The sequence below is a fragment of the Protopterus annectens genome, chromosome 3.part0 (assembly GCF_019279795.1).
Source record: "Protopterus annectens isolate FY-2018-M chromosome 3.part0, PAN1.0, whole genome shotgun sequence".
Lineage (NCBI taxonomy): Eukaryota > Metazoa > Chordata > Ceratodontiformes > Protopteridae > Protopterus > Protopterus annectens.
This window is the reverse complement of record NC_056731.1, coordinates 952,520,870-952,543,024: the sequence shown is the minus strand read 5'-3', so window position 1 is coordinate 952,543,024 and position 22,155 is coordinate 952,520,870.

The window sequence follows — 22,155 nt, the reverse complement described above, 5'->3', positions numbered from 1 at the left end:
GCATAAATATTACAGTATATGGACTATCTGTTCAACACCATCCTCATATGTGCCACTCACAGATTAACCCTATATATACTGGTCTGCTACACAGTTTGGTCTGCTGGCTGTCTGTGCTATGGAACATGTGTGTATGGCCCTACAAACATGTAAGCCAATACAGTAACATACAGTGGAGCAGCATGTAACATCAGATAGGATGGGACCTAGAAAAATGACATATAGCACAGTCTGTACACAGGCTAAAGTACATATTGACAATACACACACTGTTGACATTCACCATAGGTACACAGACCTCAGTACTGTACAAACAACCACAGAATGTCCAGGCTATGTCATCAAATATAACCCCAACTGTACATAACATGTGTAGCAGTCTGATCTCTCACTGGCTTGTTATCAGATATGATGACACTAATGATGGTGAACAGCACATATGCACCTCTTAATGCATGACATATGTACAAAGGTTGACAGAGTTGTGGCTGGAAGCACATACACAGGGCCAATATTGACATGTTGCTGTGATAACCTCATACATTTACTGTTGTAACAGGGTTTGTTGCAACATATGTCCTATGAGGGATATGAAGTCAGTAACTGTCATGGCTTTCACCATCTACAGACTGCAATCCTCACACTACCTTCTGCAGTTCACAGAGAGATGCTCTGTGAGTAACACATGCAACCAAAGGCACAGCACACTGCCCAGTCTGACCCTACAGATGGGGATGCCTCATAAACATAGAACTGACATGGCAGGTATTAAAACATGTAGGACAGCCATATCCACACACGCACTGTTAAACCAACATTTCTCCAAATGCAGTATAGCAGCACTTGCAGTCTGTGGTCAGGTCAGGCACATCCCCCTCCTGTGTGTTGCCCTGTTTCCACAGTGTATATTGTTAGAGGTAAATCCCCAATCCATTTGAGATGCTGTTTGCCAAACAACAGATCTAGTTCCTGCTCGCAGTGAATGAAAAGGGCCAACACCAACATGATGTTCCTAGATATTGGAGTGTGTTTCCATGCAATTGGCTATGGGAATGTTACCACAGCTGTTCCACATGCAATCAGCTAGGGAAGGGCTGGAATTCGTGCAGAGGCCATCAGCCAATCATGAGCATCACCTAAAATACACATGCTGATGCCTAAGCAAAGCAGGTGTAGGTCTCCACATCCACCAGAGAGGGAGTGGGAGAGGCAGACAGAGGCAAAGACAAGTCAGAGAGGGGTGGGGGAGTAAAACTTAAGCATGTTTGTGTCACACACCTATCAACACAGGGTATCAAACCCCTGACGACTATGTAGTGCAATCACATTTCTATACAGTTATTGGATGCACCACATAGGTTCCATGTTGTGGAGTCCTCAGAACATATATGTGATGGCGAGTGACGTCTGCAACAGGGATATGGTAGCTATACAGTATGCATAGTACACGTGCCTGTCTGCATGAATAGGTGCCAGCGTCAGCACAGCCACATTTTCACAGGGATGCACACACATTGACACACTTGGCAGGGACAGGAATACAACCCATCTCTAGTGAGATTGCCACAACACATTACTGTGCAGGTATCACATGCACCACAGGGGTCATACAGAGGTGATATGGGCAAAGGGTATGGGGCGTTGTCTGACATCAGATAGCTTGCTTCAGTTTGCCAATGGGGGTTGTAGTGAGTGTGGATGTGATCATACGCATCATACAACACACACACAAACACACAGGGTGGTAGTACTGACATGCATGGGTGCATTTCTGCACAGGTGTGTGGTGGTCAACTGTGCCAAATGGTTATACAAGGTTAGGTGATGAGTATACCTTGGCATCAGGCCACATGACAATGGTCAGCATTGTGGCTCAGGGCTGTAGTTTCTGCATTTGCCCACACATGTGGGTATTGTATCCCCCATCCAGTCACCTGGGTGACTATTGTGTGTGGCCAATGCTGTGCATCACTTGCCATGCATGTGTTCCTTAGTTCATGACATGGATGGTGTCTGGGATGTGCACACTTCCCACATGCATGTACAGTGACATGTGGAATTGTACCTGGGGTGTCTGGCCCATGTTGTGTACACATATTATCATCAGATGTGCCAGTCTTGGCCACCTGTGGTGGGAACTGGTAATGGACAGCAGGTTTACCCTGCAACTACATTGAGAGCATGCTAATGGCATTCCCTGGTGTCAGTGGCATCTGTCCATACAGGGCATGTTTTCAGTCATGGCATGTCCTTTGTGGGCCACATGTGATGGCACCACAGGTGTTGCAGGTTGTCCAGTGGGGAACATGGGAAAGGTGCACTGTCTGCATGTACATGCCTATTGGACAGATGGACAGGGTGCCATGCCCTCTGTAGCCCACTGCAATCACTCCATATTTACTATCAGTGGCAATATGCAGTGTATTACCCACCTATTGGGCTGTTGCCTAGGTGTGTGTGTGTGTGTGTGTGTGTGTGTGTGTGTGTGTGTGTGAGACATGGGTTAAGAGTGTGCTCTGGGTAATACGGGGGTTGGTAACTGTGATTGCCTGGCCTTGGTGTCACGTATGGGTATGGATTTGCACCCCAGCCTCTTGGCTATTTCAACTCTGTTATCCCTGTATGGTGGACACTGTGATATATACTAGGGCCACCATATAAGAAATTTGCAAAACACACTCCACATTGGGCCCAGGTATCACACACTCACACCCACTTCCACACAGGACATGAGTTACACACACCTGTCATGTCTGGGAGTAGAACCCCTATTTAACGAGTTTATTACATTACAGTAATGCACAGTTATAGTATGCGCCACAGATATTACTGGAGTACTCTTTCCCCAAAGGTGTATATCTTATTGGATGACATCAGTAGAATTGGCAAAGTAGGACATTCAATTTGTAGTAAGTGTGGCTATGCTAAAATGCATTGCTCCCTACACAGACAGTGACACACACAAAACATCCATAACTGACATGTTTGGGTATAAAACCCCCTAAAAGAGATCTATATCACACTACAGCATTGAGCTGTTATAGGACAAACCACAGGGGATTACTGGAGAACTCCTTCCCCAAAGGTGGATTTCACAATGAATTACGTCAGCAGGATTGCCAAAGCAGGGCATTTGAAATATACTTAGTGTGACTAGACTAAAATGCATTGCTCCTTACACAGACATTGCAACACACACAAATCATCCACAACTGACGTGTTGATATAGAACCCCTAACAAAAGTCTATATCACACTCCAGCAGTAAACAGTTATAGGACACACTACGGAGATTACTGGGTGACATCCTTTCAAAAGGTGCATTTCTAGGTGGATGACATCAGCAGCCTTGCAAAGCCGAGCATTTGATTTGTAGGTAGTGTGACTACCCTAAAAAGCGTTGCTTTCTACACTGACAGACATGCACACTTGGCAAGGCAGGGATTAGAACAGCTATTTAACTAATTTATTAGACTACAGCAGTATGCAGTTGCAGCACATGCTACAGAGACGACTGGGTTGCAGTCTTCCCAGAGGTGTATTTCTAGGTGGATGACATCAGCAGCCTTGCCAAAGTGGAGCATTTGAAAGCGTGACTACCCTAAAAAGCATTGCTCTCTACACAGAGACACAAACACAAACACTTTCCAAGTCTGAGATTATAACAGCTACCTAACTAATTTCTCACACTATAGCAGTATGCAGTTACAGAATACACTACAGAGATTACTTGGTAATAGCTTTCCAGAGGTGTATTTCTAGGTGAATGGCTTCAGCAGCCTTGCCAAAGATGAGCATTTGAATTGTAGGGAGTGTGACTACCCTAAAAAGTATTGATCTCTGCACAGACAGACACACACACAATTGGCATGTCTGGGATTTGAACTCCTATGCAACTATTTCATCATACGACAGCAGTATGAAGTTATGGGACACACCATGGAGATTACCAGGCTATAATTTTCCCAAAAGTGTATTTTACAGTGGATGACCTCAACAGGCTTGTCATAGTAGGGCTATGGAGAGGGCAGTGTGTGTGCATGGGCCATAGCCTATTAATCTAGAAGTTTACATGCCACATGCGGGCACACACAGGGTCATATTTCACAGGTACATGTGTACAGCTGTTAGATGACTATTTCCTTGTACAGTCATGTTGCACAGCTGGAACATGCACCACATAATTTGTAATGCTGACAGATACTGGAGGCTAGTATCTGCAGTGAGTGACATCTGAACCTTATGTGGTTGGGGCCCTTTGGCTGTCTGCTGGGTGGGACAGGCATGGATGGCTCCTTGTCACAGTCACCCTCTTCCACACATCTATGTACATCTATCTTTGGCTTATTATAGTGTGCTATCCTTACATATATGTCTGTATTCCTAGCCACTGTGTGTGCAAGGCATGAGTGGTGCATACTGATGAGTGTCTGCACTAACAACTGCGACTGCCAGATATGTCTGGTCCACTGGTGTTTTCAGACATGGCCTTCATGTGTTTAAGTGTGTGATCATGCCGAGTATAACCTTTCAGTATGTTGCTGACTGACATTGCCTTCATTTTTCTGTGTGTGAGCATGCCCAATATGCCCATCTGTATTTAATGTGTGGATCGAGTCCAGATAGTTTGTACTGCAGTGCTGACCTTTGTGTTGTACACTGACAGGTGGCATGCTGTTTCTGCAGGGTATCCATCAAGCATTTGGCAGTGTCTATTCCTTCATTTCTGCATAGGATGGGGGGAGCACACATGTCTATTTCTACATTTCTACACAGGGTTGGAGGGGGCACCTGACTGTTATTACATTCCTATGTAGGGTGGGAGGGCTCACCTGACTATTTCTATGTTTCTGCACAGGATGGGGGGGACACACCTGACTGTTATTACATTACTACATAGGATCGGGGAGGCACACCTGTCTATTTCTTCATTTCTACACAGGATGTTGGGGGGCACACCTAACTGTTATTACATTACTACATGGGGGGGCACACCTGTCTATTTCTACAGTTCTACACAGGATTGGGGGGCACACCTGACTGTTATTACATTACTACATAGGATGGGGGGGCACACCTGACACCTGTACACATTTGCTATGACTGTACTGGTATGTCAGGTACTCCATTTCATTCTGTATTCTTACCTATCATGCTGACTAGAGGCATACCAGTGTACTACAGATCGTAGCTTTGGTTTCCCTACATATTATTGTCTGACTTCCTAACCTTCAGAACTAACATCTCACTGCCTGCCCTGCTGTAGTCTGTCTGTGTAGGCCTGGGGGGGGAGGTTAACCATAGCCATCATTCAGGGGCCATAACACAGGCTCTCTTTGGATTTGTCTACACCTGTCCTACTGGCTGAGACTGTTGTTGGGTATGCAAACCAACATGACTGGCATGTGTGGGTCATATGGACACACATGTCGCTCAGCACATTTCCTGCAGTGGGTTTTGTCACCCTGTGTAGTACTGATTACTATGGTGACTCCAGTATGTGTTACAGATGTCATGGTGGCACTATGGGTGTCTACTGTCTGCTGCCATAACATTCAGCCACCCAATTCCCTTGCATGCTCACATCCATACCATAGATACAGGTAACAACACATTCTACTCCATTTGGCAATTGGTAGGTTGACTGACTTACCTTGAGGGTGTGCCAGACTTACGAATTGTGCTGGAGGGCTGCCTATGTCAGATGCACATAGTACACCACCTATACATGGTTGAGCACAGGTAGTGACATGTTTGGCATCCCTTTTACTGTATGTGCAAGTCAGAGAGAGGTGTCATTCCCTGGGTCCCTACTGTGAAAGTGTATGTTCTATGTGTTGTCTTTTTGCTGCAGCCTCAGCATACTGAGCATGCCTCCATATGCCGACTAGGGCAGGCTCAGGTTGTTCCTCCTTTGAGTCACTCTGTGCCTGTGCAGGCCTTGGCATTGGTGGGGGGCTGTGTGGCCCTGCCCCATGCTGTTCCTGCTGCAGCTGTTGCCACAGGATCATATTATGTAGCATGGCACATACCATAACAATATGGGTACATGTAGCTGGTGAGTACTGCAAGGCCCCACCAAATGTGTCCAGACACCGGAACCATGACCTGAGCATCCCAAACACACACTCTATTATGTCTGGTCTGTGTGTGTGCCTCATTATGGCATTCTTGTTCAGGTGTATGTGCATTTCTGATGGGTGTCATCAGCCATGGCTCCAGTGTGTAACCAGCATCCCCCACTAGGTGACCATTGGAGATGTCCCCATTGGCAAATCTTTGGTACAGCTGCTTGAGATGCCATATGTGGGAATCATCATAGCTTCAAGGGCAGCCAGCACACATGTTCATTATAATGCCCTGGGCATCACATACGACCTGGCAGTTGGAGGGGATGTCCCTGCGGTTGATGTAGGCCCTACCCTGATCACCAGGTGGTGCTTTGATGTATATGTGCGTGCAGTCTATAGCACCCACTAACTCAGGGTATTCTGCTATTTGGTGGAAGAGACCCATATTGCTGGCCAACACCTCACAGGTGTTGAGGAAATATATGTGCTCACTTGCACGTGCTGACATGGCATCCAGGAACTGGTGGAATACTCTGGATGCTGATGCCTGTGAGATTCCCATGATATCCCCAGTTGAGCTTTGGGAGGTACCTGTGGCTAGTAATTCTAGACCTACACATACCTCGGTATCCACTGGGATGGGTTCCCCTCCGTCATTTTGGTGTGTCAGGTGTGGCCAGCACAGCTCAACAATTTGCTGTAGGAGGTCTCTGTCCACCCTATAGTGCTCCACTATCTCCAGCTCATGTAGCCCTTGGTAGGTTACCCTGGGTCTGTACACTCTTCTCTGTCTCCTCATTGTGGGTTGATCAGCAGCATTCACATCCTCACCACCCTCAGCCTCTTGCACATCTATGTTGCCTGCTGCAGCCCTTCTCATTTTGTAGGTTTGTTTGTTAAAATGTTTCTGCTTGTATACACCAGTGGTATAGAGCATGTTAAAAAACAAAGGGGAAGGTGTTTGCTTAGTTTATAGTAGTGTTCTGGGCTGGGCTGGTTTGCTGCCTGTGTAATTGGCTGATTCTGATACTTTTCACCTGCCAGCTAAGCTAGTTCTCCTTGATTACCTCCCCACTGCTGTTTTCCCTTCCCATTGCCTTCCTGTTTAAGCCCGTGTATGCACCGCACAAACAGAGTGCTCAAATGTGCACACTGCTGCTGTTTCCTGGTTTAACTTCTTTTTTCTTCCTGTAAAACCCGGTGTGTGGCGCGCGCACCAGCTTAGGCTTTGTAAAGAGTGCTAGGCAGGTTTAGACACACCCCCTAGCTTAGCTGTGCTAAGCTAGGCGCAAACCCGAGCCACAGGGCTCCAATCTGCTTACAGTATGCGTGACACCCCCCCCCATGATGTCACCTAACTCCTACGCTTTCACCAAGCTATTCCTACTTTTACACTGTTGGGACCTTACTGACATGTTGGGGAAAACTGCGATTCACTATCCTTCCCCTCATTTGCATAGGATTGCCTGCTAATGCATAGTTACATGTCTCACACTGAGCCTCCTCCCTTAGCAACCACTACTCACTGGCCATGTTGTCTTCTGCCTGCCATTGACTTGCATGGCAGAATACTGATTTTAGTTAGAATGCTTAATTTAAGTTTATTTTGTTATTTTCCCCCGATCCCATTTGCACGCTGCTGCCCTACGCTTAAACAGCTGAGATTGGCTAAAAAACTAAAAGTTGATTTCTGTATTTTTTTTTAAGTTTGCAATGCTAAAGGCCTTATACTTGACCATTGGCATGCTTACTACATGATATGCAGACTTTATTTAGAGCTGTCACAGCTCTATTATGGATTTTGCAGAAATGTACTCGGTTACTAACCGAGTACATTTCAGCAGATAGCACTAGCACTAATCCTGCATGGACTGTTGCAAGCTTCCTGGATTGGAAAATCACCTCATTTGCATAGATTTCTCCTGCAAATGGGGTGATTTGGATACCAAGGATTAGTCCATGCATGATTAGTGCAGGAGCGCTCATGCACGCCCCTGCAGACTATTCCTGGATCGCATGGCAGATATATTGCCTGCTTGAGCTCCTGCACTGATCTTGCATGCCATGCAAGCTTTCAAGAATCCAGGGAGTAGTGTTTGCACTGGTGTGAAACAGTTATAGTTCAGCACACAGCCCCAAATAGGAAGAAACTCCCCACTATTAAACAACATGTACTTTCAGTGCTGTGCTTCTAACTAAAATAACAAAATCAAGGTTTCTTCAACTGTGTTCTTTAAAACACTGTCAGGGAAGACTTTACAGCACATCTAGTAGTACAGAAGAGCAGAATATAGTGTCTGTTCATGAGAAGAACAATTATAGTTTAGCACACATCCCCAAAATGAAGACCCCCCATTAAACAGCACACGCTTTTAGTGCTTTACAACTAAGTAAAATGACACAATCAAAGTTTATTCAGCTGTGTCCTTAACAGTATCCTTGGTTGCATCTGAGGACATTACACAGGTATACTCATTCTTGGGCCAGTTTACTCTGTGCATCTCTTGAATTCTATCAGGTAAGATTCCACACCATCATGTTCTCTGAGGTTTTTCAGAGTTATACTGTGTTTTGGGATTCACAGCAAGGTGACTGATTGACTTGATATAGTGGATATCTGTTGTTTGGGATTAAGCAGGGGGATTATCAGTAACTGCACTTCTTTCTGGAAGCGCTGTCATTCGGTAGTAGATGCATTTGTTTTTTTGAAGCATCAGTTATATATTTCCTTTTGGGAAAAATGCAGCTGCTACAGTTTTACTATACTCATGTTTCAGCTTTACAGAAGTTTTTCCAACCAAATATTTCCTTTCAAAGCAACCTTCTCACTACCACAGGAATCTCTTTTGCTGGAACAAATCCATGTAAGGCAGAAGTTCATTTTATGCATCCTCAAACCAATCTTTCTTATAGCAAAAAGGATGCCCTTACCTCAATGAACACCTCATATGGCACAAGGATTTATAACAGTTTCTCAGTTTTGTCAACTAGGTATTAAAGAAAGCTTGATTTTGTTTATGCCTCTTCTACAGTGTATCTTGCACAAGTTTCATGCAAGGTGAGTGGAGTCAGTAGTTACAGTTCACCACTATAAGACACATTTCAGTCAGGAAGGTTTGCATTTCTTTCTAGTGTGAGAATGAACAACCAAGGTAGAACATTTGCTGTTAGGTAGCTCAAAATAAAAAAAAAATACTCACAGTTTGCAAGAAAAACTTTTCTTATGCCTGCATTCTTTCCCAATGTACTAAAATGTTGTGGTTGTAGTGCTGAAACAGTTTTTAGATTCCGTTATCCATTTTCAAGTGAAATTTATCTGTAGTCCTGAACATGAATAAAGGAAAAAAAAACAAGTAATCTCCGTGGTATCCCCGAAGTCTCAAAACAACCCACTAAAGTGTAGTGGGTCTTAAAACAAAACAGTGTAAGAAACTTCTCTGTGTGGAAGATTTTCAGTCCATATATTTCTAGTTAATCACTGTATATTAATCAGATCAGACAATAGTAATAGAAGTAGCGAACGTAAACTCGACAAGTCAAAAAGTAATAATAGAAAATATATAATTCTACAGCATTACTAAGTATTCGAAAGTAATCCAAGCAAGGCAGGCAGTCTGTTTCCAGTCGAAAATCCTTTAAGTACACAGACAAGCGATCCAAGTAAAACAAAAATAGAGTAATAATTTCTTCACAAGCTTTCTAAATATATATATATATATATATATATATATATATATATATATATATATATATATACTTTTATCAGGCATGGGAGTGGTTTATTGTGCTGTAAAACAAAGTGTTATTGGTACACATGCTAAATTCACATCCCTTCCCCCATCAGTGTGACATTTGAGCTGGTCCTGCCCTACCTAGTAGCTGTCATAATAATATATAGCCCTAATGTACTTTAATGGTACATCTTATTTAACCAAATTATTAAGTAGATTATTAAGTCTGTGATTTTATACAAGGCAATATACTACATGGCTGGAAATATATCAACCTTAGTTCATTTTGCGATCAAAAATTATTTATAAATATATACATAAACATTTTGCATGTAAAAATCAGTTTCTATTTTCATAACCTATTGTTAACAAAGATCGCTTTTGTCCTTCTAGACTTCTTCAGGTCGGTTTCCAAATCCCTAAAAACCTATATAATTGTATAATTAGTTAGTATTGTTATTACCATCATTTTGAATAAAGTGGAAAAAAAAAGAGAACCAGAAAAAAATAAAAATAAAAAAATATATATATGTATGATGATGGAAACAAAATATACACTTAAATTTCAAATGATTTAAAATGGTATTTAAAACCAATTTGTAGAAAAAAATAAAATACAATTAGTCATGTAAACAATGTGGCAATTTTCTAAGTTCCAGTGCACTTTTAATTGAACAGTAATAGTTTAGTCCAGGCTTTCTAATAGAGTTCAGCTTTAATTGCCACATGAGTTCATGTTTCTCCAGAATATTCAGGATGTCTCCTTGAAGATCACCCATGTCTATGTGATCCAGGATCTGGAACTTAAAACCTGTGTGTCTTTTATGAAGAGAAAGGTGTTTGGCTAGTGCATTATTTTTACATCCAGAGCGGATTTCTGACAGATGACATGAAATCCTTCGCTTGAGTTTATTTACAGTCTTGCCCACATAGATTGCATCACATTCATTGCACTGTGCCCTGTAAATTACTTTTTTAGTGTTACATTCACCCCCTGCACTGGTTTTAATGATCTTCTTTAAATAAGGGCAATAAAAACTATCACCTTGCTGTATAAATATACAAAATGTACAATTAGTTTCATATCTTTTAGTTCTTTTCTCACATGGTCTAGGTTTAAATTCAACAAAACTTCTAATATTCCTGGCCTTCCTATAAATAAATGATGGGGCTTCACCTAAGATGTTAATCAGGAAAGGGTTTCCTGTGACAATGTCCCAGTTTTCTTCAATAATATTTTTGATACTGTGATAATCCAAAGTGTATGTTAGGATGCAACTATTTTTGCATTTGTTATCTCTGTGGGATTACTTAACATTTTTCTACTCGGGAGGTTGAGTGAAGGTGCTTCAGTCCTTTTCAGTTCTATAATGGGTTCCAAGATGTTTTTTAACATCTGACTTTCATAGCCTCTCACTAGAAAATCATTCTCTAAGTTGTTCAGCTTTCTCAAAAATGGTTCCATCTCTGTGGTAATTCGAGCTAATCTATAGCCTTGGGATTTCACTAGCCTTGGGATTTCACTACAATATACTATATATACTTGTTTTTTCTAGGATGTAGACTTTTACTGTGGAGTAATAAGTTAACCCTCGTTGGTTTTCTGAATAGATCAGTGGTGATTCTGTTATTGTTGGTGTCCTTGGAAATCTGCATATCTAAAAAAGTGGTTGTAGTACAGCTATGGGAAGAGGCAAACTTCAGGAAGGGGGTTGTTTGATTGAGGTAAGTGATAAAATCTCCAAGCTGCAAGGTGTCACCTTCCCACACAATAAAGACATCGTCAATAAAATGTCAAACCGCCTGACTTGTAATAGGTCTTGGGTTAATTACCCTGTGCAGGATTGCTGTCAATAAAACGTAAATAGCATGTGATATGCTGCATGTAATCTGTGTTGTTTAACACAAAGTCCTCCTCCCATTTGCCCAGGGCTATGTTAGCTATGCTGGGAGCCATAGCAGCCCCCATTGCTATACCAGTTTTTTGTTTGTAGTGTTTGCCATTGAAAGTAAAGAAATTGAAGTCCAGTACAAGATTAATGAGCTTGCTTAACTTTTGCAGTTGTGCCTGTCTACCCTGATTATGTTTCTTAAAAGACTCCATAGCTGCTGTTATACAGTAATTGTGAGGGAGCACTGTGTACAAGGATTCCACATCAATAGTTACCAAAATACTGTCAGCTTCCACTGTAATGTTTTTTATTTTATTCAAAAAATCCATTGAATCTCTTATGTATGACTTATTCTTTTCTGTTAGATGTTTCAGCAAGTAATCAAGGTAAATGGCTGTGGCTTCAGTAAGGGAACCTCCACTTGCTACCACCGGTCTATAAGGTGGGTCTTCTCTGTTCTTGTGTGGCTTTGGTATTCCAAAAAAGTAAGGTAAACGTGGGCATGGGCTCCATAAATAATTATAAAGATTTTCAGTGATAAGTTTTTCTTCCCATAATGTGGTGAGATTAGTGTTCCATAAATCATATGCTCTTTTTATGTCATCCATGGTAAATAACTCATAAAATCTGTTATCCTCCAGCATGTTCTCTATCTTTTGGTTGTAGCTAGTGATATCAGTCACAAGTATACCTCCTCCCTTGTCGGCCTTCATTACACACCTGGATTTATCATTGCCTAGCTCAAGCAATGTTTTTCTTTCTCCCTGTGTTAAGTTATAAAGTTTTTTCCTTAGGAGATTTTTTAAGTAGTTTCCTGATATCCATCTCACATTTCACTTCAAAAGCAGCTAGTGTTTGATGTAGTGGTGGACAATAGCTGCTAGGCCTTTTTGTAGTTTCATCAATAGGCTTATTTTCAGTGTCATTACTTTTGCCATGAAACTGTACCCTTAAGTTGAGCTTCCTCACAAACATTTTAAGGTCTATAAGTACTTGAGCAAACTCACTCCTGCAGCTTGGTACAAAAGTAAGTCCTTTGGACAACACACTTTTTTCCTCTTCAGTCAGTGCTTTAACAGAGTGGTTCCAGATAAGTGGAGCACCTGTTATTGTGGTACCTGTTGTTGTTATTGTACCTGTTATTGTGGCTGTTTCCTCTGTCTGAGCCTGGGACCTGGGTTGTAGTCGGGGTTCCAGTCAGGATTGCCCAGGTATTGTATTTCCCTCACCCCTGTCCACTGTTTGGTTCTCCTGTCTCCCTGGGAGTTCGTGGATAGAGTATGAGACCTCTGGAATTCCTCCTCTGCTTTCTGGAATCTCAGTGGGTTGTAGTAGTATTCCTCGCTGTGGCTGTGGTATGGGGGGACCTGGTAAGAGGGACAAGCTCTGGGGCTCTGGTGGTGGTTGTCGGTCTTGTTCTGCTACTGGTGCTGGCTTAGGTATTGGTTTGGTGGTTGATGTCTGTGCTGTCGATATTGGTCTTCCTGAAGAAACTGGTCTCTGTGATGGTGCTGCTGCTCCTGGTAGCTGGATTGTCTGTGGTCCCGGTTGTCCTGGTAGTCCTGTAATTCATCCTGTTGAACTCTCTGTCAGTTCTGGTTGCCGCTGTGGCTTATGTTCCTGTCCTGATCCTTCTGTGATGTCAAAGGCTTCTGCGGAGTGTTGATAGCCAGAGGGGATTGGGATTGTGGGGAATGAGATGTTGGAGGGGCAGTCTCCTGGTGGTCTTGTATTGTGCCCCTGTCTAAAACCAGTGCAGCGGGTGACTGTAACACTAAAAAAGTAATTTACAGGGCACAGTGCAATGAATGTGATGCATTCTATGTGGGCAAGACTGTAAATAAACTCAAGCGAAGGATTTCATGTCATCTATCGGAAATCCGTTCTGGATGTAAAAATAATGCATTAGCCAAACACCTTTCTCTTCATAAAAGACACACAGGTTTTAAGTTCCAGATCCTGGATCGCATAGACATGGGTGATCTTGAAAGAGACATCCTGAATATTCTGGAGAAACATGAACTCATGTGGCAATTAAAGCTGAACTCTTTTTGAAAGCCTGGACTAAACTACTACTGTTCAATTAAAAGTGCACTGGAACTTAGAAAATTGCCACATTGTTTACATGACTAATTGTATTTTATTTTTTTCTACAAATTGGTTTTAAATACCATTTTAAATCATTTGAAATTTAAGTGTATATTTTGTTTCCATCATCATACATATATATATTTTTTTATTTTTATTTTTTTCTGGTTCTCTTTTTTTTTTCCATTTTATTCAAAATGATGGTAATAACAATACTAACTAATTATACAATTATATAGGTTTTTAGGGTTCTTGTACACAGACCTGAAGAAGTCTAGAAGGATAAAAGCGATCTTTGTTAACAATAGGTTTTGAAAATAGAAACTGATTTTTACATGCAAAATGTATATGTATATATTTATATGTATATATTTATATATAATTTTTGATCGCAAAATGAACTAAGGTTGATATATTTCCAGCCATGTAGTATATTGCCTTGTATAAAATCACAGACTTAATAATCTACTTAATAATTTGGTTAAATAAGATGTACCATTAAAGTACATTAGGGCTATATATTATTATGACAGCTACTAGGTAGGGCAGGACCAGCTCGAATGTCACACTGATGGGGGAAGGGATGTGAATTTAACATGTGTACCAATGACACTTTGTTTTAGAGCACAATAAACCACTCCCATGCCAGATAAAAAGTATATCCTTCTGTGTGGAGTTTGCATGTTCTCCCTGCGTTCGCGTGGGTTTCCTCTGGGCACTCCGGTTTCCTCCCACATTCTAAAGACATGCTTCTGGAGCATTTCTCCCCTGGCCTCCACTGAACACAGGATCTGTGGAACCTAGTCGGACACTCCCGGTCAACAAATGTTAAAATAAAAAAATATATAAATATATATATATGTATATATATATATATATATATATATATATATATATATATATATATATATATATACACATATATATTTAGAAAGCTTGTGAGGAAATTATTACTCTATTTTTGTTTTACTTGGATCACTTGTCTGTGTACTTAATAAAGGATTTTCAACTGGAAACAGACTGCCTGCCTTGCTTGGATTACTTTCAAATACTTAGTAATGCTGTAGAATTAAATAATCTCTATTATTACTTTTTGACTTGACAAGTTTATGTTCGCTATTTCTACTACTATTGTCTGATATGATTAATACACAGTGATTAACTAGAAATATATGACTGAAAATCTTCCACACAGAGAAGTTTCTTACACTGTTTTGTTTTCAAAATAAAAAAAATACTCACAGTTTGCAAGAAAAACTTTTCTTATGCCTGCATTCTTTCCCAACGTACTAAATGCTGTGGTTGTAGTGCTGAAACAGTTTTTAGATTCCGTTATCCATTTTTAAGTGAAATTTATCTGTAGTCCTGAACGTGAATAAAGAAATACTTTCATTTACAGGATTGCAGGATTTTGTCTATTTGTACACAAATATGCACAGATTTCCCCAAAATTGACTACAAAATGAACAGCGCTAACAGAATTCAGTCTTTATCTACTATAGACTATACTCAATTGAAGAAGATCAGATCCCATCCCTTTTCCAGGCTTGAGGGACACTTATGATACTGCCATCATCTTTCACACATAGCTGAGGTTTATGATAAATGAGAGAAGTTTATTTTGTAGAAAGTCTATCTCAATGACACTGAAATAAATAACTAAATGGCAAATGGCCAATGATCACTTTGCCCAGTGCCCATTTTATTAAAATAAATAAATAAATAACAGACTAGATGAACAATGTCAACTTACTCCAATATGGATTTTTTTTCACAGGGGGCCACACACACTTGTTAATTTAAATATACCCACTCAGAGATTGCATAGTACTGGAGAAAAGAGAATGTGTCCCTATCTAAAGTACATAATGATTCACAAAAACATTCCCTTTCCATTCATTCTATTTAATTAGCATTTTATATTTCTTTTGATAAATTTAATTTGAAGAAGCTGCATTCAAGAGCAAAACATTTCAGCCAAATATGGAAGTTATGAGTGCACAAATACATTGTACCTATACATACATATCTATCTATCTATCTATCTATCTATCTATCTATCTATCTATCTATCTATCTATGTATCTATCTATCTATTACCTGAATGTCATCACTGAGATGAAAACACAGAAGTGGCATTTTAACAGGCACATTACCGATAGTTTGACTAGGGAAAGGAAGCAGTCAGCCAAAAAGAAAAAAAAAAAAACATACCAAAGCATGTCAAACTCATCCAAGTGATCATCTTCACCATCCACAGACCACAATGCAGGGGATGTGCCCTCCACTCCTCTAACTAAATATACTAACTTAGAGCTAGCACTACAGTGGGAAATAGGGCAAACTCCCAAATGTTGGCTGATTGCTTACTTTCCATAGTTAAACTATCGCTCATGTAGGTGTTTGTTAGAATGCCATTTCGATGTTTTCATCTTGGTTATATGAAATTCAGATAAGTGACATTTCAATAATTTGACCTCTTTGGGCATCTTCCCCTAAAGGATACAAGAAACTCTACAACCGCCTGACATGTACTACGTCTTGGGTTAATTACCCTGTCCAGGATTGCTGCCTTTTCCCCAAGCTAAGGAACAGAGACAAACCTCATTTGGGTGTTTTTCCCATAAAGGATACAAGAAACTCTATAACCGCCTGACCTGCACTAGGTCTTGGGTTAATTACCTGTCCAGGATTGCTGCCTCTTCCCCAAGCTAAGGAAAATAGACAAACCTCTTTGGGCATCTTTCCCCTAAAAGATAAAGGAAACTCTACAACCGCCTGACCAGTGCTTGGTCTTTAGTTAATTACCCTGTCTAGGACTGCTGCCTCCTTCCCAAGCTCAGGAACATGGACAAACCTCTTTGGGCTTCTTTTCCCTAAAGGATACAAAAAACTCTACAATCGCCTGACCTGTATTGGGTTATGGGTTAATTACCCTGTCTGGGATTGCTGCCTCTTCACCAAGCTAAGGAACATAGACAGACTTTTTTGGGAATCTTTTCCCTAAAGGATACAAGAAATTCTTCAACCGAATGACCTGTACTAGGTCTTGGGTTAATTACACTTTCCAGGATTGCTGCCTCTTCTCCAAGCTAAGGAACATAGACAAACCTCTTGGGCATCTTTCCCCTAAAGTGTACAAGAAACTCTACAACCGCCTGACCTGTACTAGGTCTTGGGTTAATTACCCTGTCCAGGATTGCTGCCTCTTCCCCAAGCAAAGGAACATAGACAGTCGTCTTTGCCCATCTTTCCCCTAAAGGATACAAAATACTCTACAACTGCCTGACCTGTACTATGTCTTGGGTTAATTGCCCTGTCCAGGGTTGCTGCCTTTTCTCCAAGCTAAGGAACATAGACAAACCTCTTTGGGTATCTATCCCATAAAGGATACAAGAAACTCTACAACCACCAGACCTGTACTAGGCCATGTGTTAATTACCCTGTCCACGATTGCTGCCTCTTCCCCAAGTTAAGGAACATAGACAAACCTCTTTGGGCATCTTTCCCATAAAGGATATAAGAAATTCTACAACTGCCTGACCTGTACTAGGTCTTGAGTTAATTACCCTGTCAAGGATGGCTGCCTATTTCCAAAGCTAAGGAACATAGACAAACCTCTTTGGGCATGTTTCCCCTAAAGGATACAAGAAACTCTATGACCATCTGACCTGTACTAGGTCTTGGGTTAATTACCCTGTCCAGGATTGTTGCTTCTTCCCCAAGCTAAGCAACATAGACAAACCTCTTTGGTCACCTTTCTCCTAAAGGATACAAGAAACTTTAGAACCGCTTGAACTGTACTAGGTCTTGGGTTAATTACCCTGTCCAGGATTGCTGCCTCTTCCCCAAGCAAAGGAACATAGACAGTCCTCTTTGCCCATCTTTCCCCTAAAGGATACAATATACTCTACAACTGCCTGACCTGTACTATGTCTTGGGTTAATTGCCCTGTCCAGGATTGCTGTTTCTTCCCCAAGCTAAGAAAGATAGAAAAACCTCTTTGGTCATCTTTCCTCTAAAGGATACAATAAACTCTACAACCACCTGACCTGTACTAGGTCTTGAGTTAATTACCCTGCCCAGGATTGCTGCCTCTTCCCCAAGCTAAGGAACATAGACAAACCTCTTTTGGCATCTATCCCCTGAAGGGTACAAGAAACTCTACAGCCTCCTGACCTGTACTAGGTCTTGGGTTAATTACTCTGTCCAGTATTGCTGCCTCTTCCCCAAGCTAAGGAACATAGACAAACCTCTTTGGGCATTTTTCCCCTAAAGGATACAAGAAGCTTAACAACTGCCTGACCTGTACTAGGTCTTATGTTAATTACCCTGTCCAGGATTGCTGCCTCTTCCCCAAGCTAAGTAACATTGACAAACCTCTTTGGGCATCTTTCCCCTAAAGGATAGAAGAAACTCTACAACCGGCTGACCTGCACTAGGTCTTGGGTTAATTACCCTGTCCAGGATTGCTCCTTCTTCTCCAATCTAAGGAACATAGGCAAACCTCTTTTGGTATCTTTCCCCTAATGGATACAAGAAACTCTGCAACTGCCTGACCTGTACTAGGTCTTGGGTTAATGACCCTGTCCAGGATTGCTTCCTCTTCCCCAAGCTAAGGTACATAGACAAACCTCTTTGGGCATCTTTTTCATAAAGGATATAAGAAATTCTTCAACTGTCTGACCTGTATTAGGTCTTGGGTTAATTCCCCTGTCAAGAATTGCTGTCTATTCTCCAAGCTAAGGAACATAAACAAACCTCTTTGGGTATCTTTCCCCTAATGGATACAAGAAACTCTGCAACTGCCTGACCTGTACTAGGTCTTGGGTTAATTACCCTGTCCAGGATTGTTGCCTCTTCTCCAAGATAAGGAACATAGACAAACCTCTTTTGGCATCTATCCCTGAAGGGTACAAGAAACTCTACAGCCTCCTGATCTGTACTAGGTCTTGGGTTAATTACTCTGTCCAGTATTGCTGCCTTTTCCCCAAGCTAAGGAACATAGACAAACCTCTTTGGGCATTTTTCCCCTAAAGGATACAAGAAGCTCTACAACTGCCTGACCTGTACTAGGTCTTATGTCAATTACCCTGTCCAGGATTGCTGCCTCTTCCCCAAGCTAAGTAACATTGACAAACCTCTTTGGGCATCTTTCCCCTAAAGGATACAAGAAACTCTACAACCGGCTTACCTGTACTAGGTCTTGGGTTAATTACCCTGTCCAGGATTGCTGCCTCTTGCCCAAGCTAAGGAACATAGACAAACCTCTTTGGGCATCTTTCCCCTAAAGGATACAAGAAACTCTACAACCACCTGACCTGTACTAGGTCATGTGTTCATTACCCTGTCCATGTTTGCTGCCTTTTCTCCAAGCTACGGAACATAGACAAACCTCTTTGGGCATCTTTCGCCTAAAGGATACAAGAAACTCTACAACACCCTGACCTGTATTAGGTCTTGGGTTAATTACCCTGTCCAGGATTGCTGCCTCTTCCCCAAGGCAAAGACCATAGACAAACCTCTCTGGGCATGTTTCCCCTAGAGGATACTAGACGCTCTACAACCGGCTGACCTGCACTAGGTCTTGGGTTAATTACCCTGTCCAGGATTGCTCCTTCTTCTCCAATCTAAGGAACATAGGCAAACCTCTTTCAGTATCTTTCCCCTAATGGATACAAGAAACTCTGCAACTGCCTGACCTGTACTAGGTCTTGGGTTAATGACCCTGTCCAGGATTGCTTCCTCTTCCCCAAGCTAAGGTACATAGACAAACCTCTTTGGGCATCTTTTTCATAAAGGATATAAGAAATTCTTCAACTGTCTGACCTGTATTAGGTCTTGGGTTAATTCCCCTGTCAAGGATTGCTGTCTATTCTCCAAGCTAAGGAACATAAACAAACCTCTTTGGGTATCTTTCCCCTAATGGATACAAGAAACTCTGCAACTGCCTGACCTGTACTAGGTCTTGGGTTAATTACCCTGTCCAGGATTGTTGCCTCTTCTCCAAGATAAGGAACATAGACAAACCTCTTTTGGCATCTATCCCCTGAAGGGTACAAGAAACTCTACAGCCTCCTGATCTGTACTAGGTCTTGGGTTAATTACTCTGTCCAGTATTGCTGCCTTTTCCCCAAGCTAAGGAACATAGACAAACCTCTTTGGGCATTTTTCCCCTAAAGGATACAAGAAGCTCTACAACTGCCTGACCTGTACTAGGTCTTATGTCAATTACCCTGTCCAGGATTGCTGCCTCTTCCCCAAGCTAAGTAACATTGACAAACCTCTTTGGGCATCTTTCCCCTAAAGGATACAAGAAACTCTACAACCGGCTTACCTGTACTAGGTCTTGGGTTAATTACCCTGTCCAGGATTGCTGCCTCTTGCCCAAGCTAAGGAACATAGACAAACCTCTTTGGGCATCTTTCCCCTAAAGGATACAAGAAACTCTACAACCACCTGACCTGTACTAGGTCATGTGTTCATTACCCTGTCCATGTTTGCTGCCTTTTCTCCAAGCTACGGAACATAGACAAACCTCTTTGGGCATCTTTCGCCTAAAGGATACAAGAAACTCTACAACACCCTGACCTGTATTAGGTCTTGGGTTAATTACCCTGTCCAGGATTGCTGCCTCTTCCCCAAGGCAAAGACCATAGACAAACCTCTCTGGGCATGTTTCCCCTAGAGGATACTAGACGCTCTACAACCGTCTGACCTGTACTAGGTCTTGGATTAATTACCCTGTTCAGGATTGCTGCTTCTTCCCCAAGCTAAGCGACATAGACAAACCTCTTTGGGAATCTTTCTCCTAAAGGAAACAAAAAACTCTAGAACCGCCTGACCTGTACTAGGTCTTGGGGTTAATTACCATCTCCAGGATTGCTGCCTCTTCCCCCAGCTAAGGAACATAAACAAACCTCTTTGGGCATCATTTCCCTAAAGGATAAAAGAAACTCTACAATCGCCTGACATCTACTAGGTCTTGGGTTAATTACCCTGTCCAGGATTGCTGCTTCATCCCCAAGTTAAGGAACATAGACACACCTGTTAGATCAGCTTTCCCCTAAAGAATACAATAAATTCTACAACCGCATGACCTGTACTAGGTCTTGTGTTAATTACCTTGTCCAGGATGGCTGCCTCTTCCCCAAGCTAAAAAACAAAGACAAGCCTTGTTGGGCATCTTTCTTCTAAAGGATACAAGAAACTCTACAACCGCCTGACCTGCACTAGGTCTTGGGTTAATTACCCTGTCCAGGATTGCTGCCTCCTCCACAAGCTAAGGAACATAGACAAACATTTTTGGGCATCTTTCATCTAACAGATGCAAGAAACTCTACAATCGCTTGACCTGTACTATACCTTAAGTTAGTTACCCCGTCCAGGATTGCGGCCTCTTCCCCAAGTTAAGGAACATAGACAAATCTCTTTGGGCATCTTTCCCCTAAAGGATACAAAAACCTCTACAACCGCCTGACCTGTACTAGGTCTTGTGTTAATTACCCTGAGCAGGACTTCTGCCTCTTCACCAAGCTAAGGAACATAGACAAACCTCTTTGGGCCTCTTTCCCCTAAAGGATACAAGAAACTCTACAACCGCCTTACCTGTACTGGGTCTTGGGCTATTTACCCTTTCCAGGATTGCTGCCTCTTCCCCAAGCTAAGGAACATAGACAAACCTCTTTGGTCATTTTTCCCATAAAGGATATAAGAAATTCTACAACTGCCTGAACGGTACTAGGTCTTGCGTTAATTCCCCTGTCAAGGATTGCTGCCTATTCCGTAAGCTAAGAAACATAGATAAACCTCTTTGGGCATCTTTCCCCTAAAGGATACAAGAAACTCTACAACCGCATGACCTTTTCTAGGTCTTGGGTTAATTACCCTCTCCAGGATTGCTGCCTCTTCCCCAAGCTAAGGAACATAGACAAACCTCTTTTGGCATCTTTTCCCTAAAGGATAAATGAAACTCTACAACCACCTGACATCTAATAGGTCTTGGGTTAATTGCCCTGTCCAGGATTGCTGCCTCTTCTCCAAGGTAAGGAACATAGACAAACCTCTTTGGGCATCTTTCCCCTAAAGGAAACAAGAAACTCTACAACCGCCTGACCTTTTCTAGATCTTGGGTTAATTACCCTCTCCAGGATTGCTGCCTCTTCCCCAATCTAAGGAACGTAGACAAACCTCTTTGGTCATCTTTTCCCTAAAGGATAAAATAAACTCTACAACTGCCTGAGATCTACTAGGTATTGGGTTAATTACCGTGTCCAGGATTGCTGCCTCTTCTCCAAGCTAAGGAACATAGACAAACCTCTTTGGGCATCTTTCCCCTAAAGGACACAAGAAACTCTACAACCGCCTGACCTGT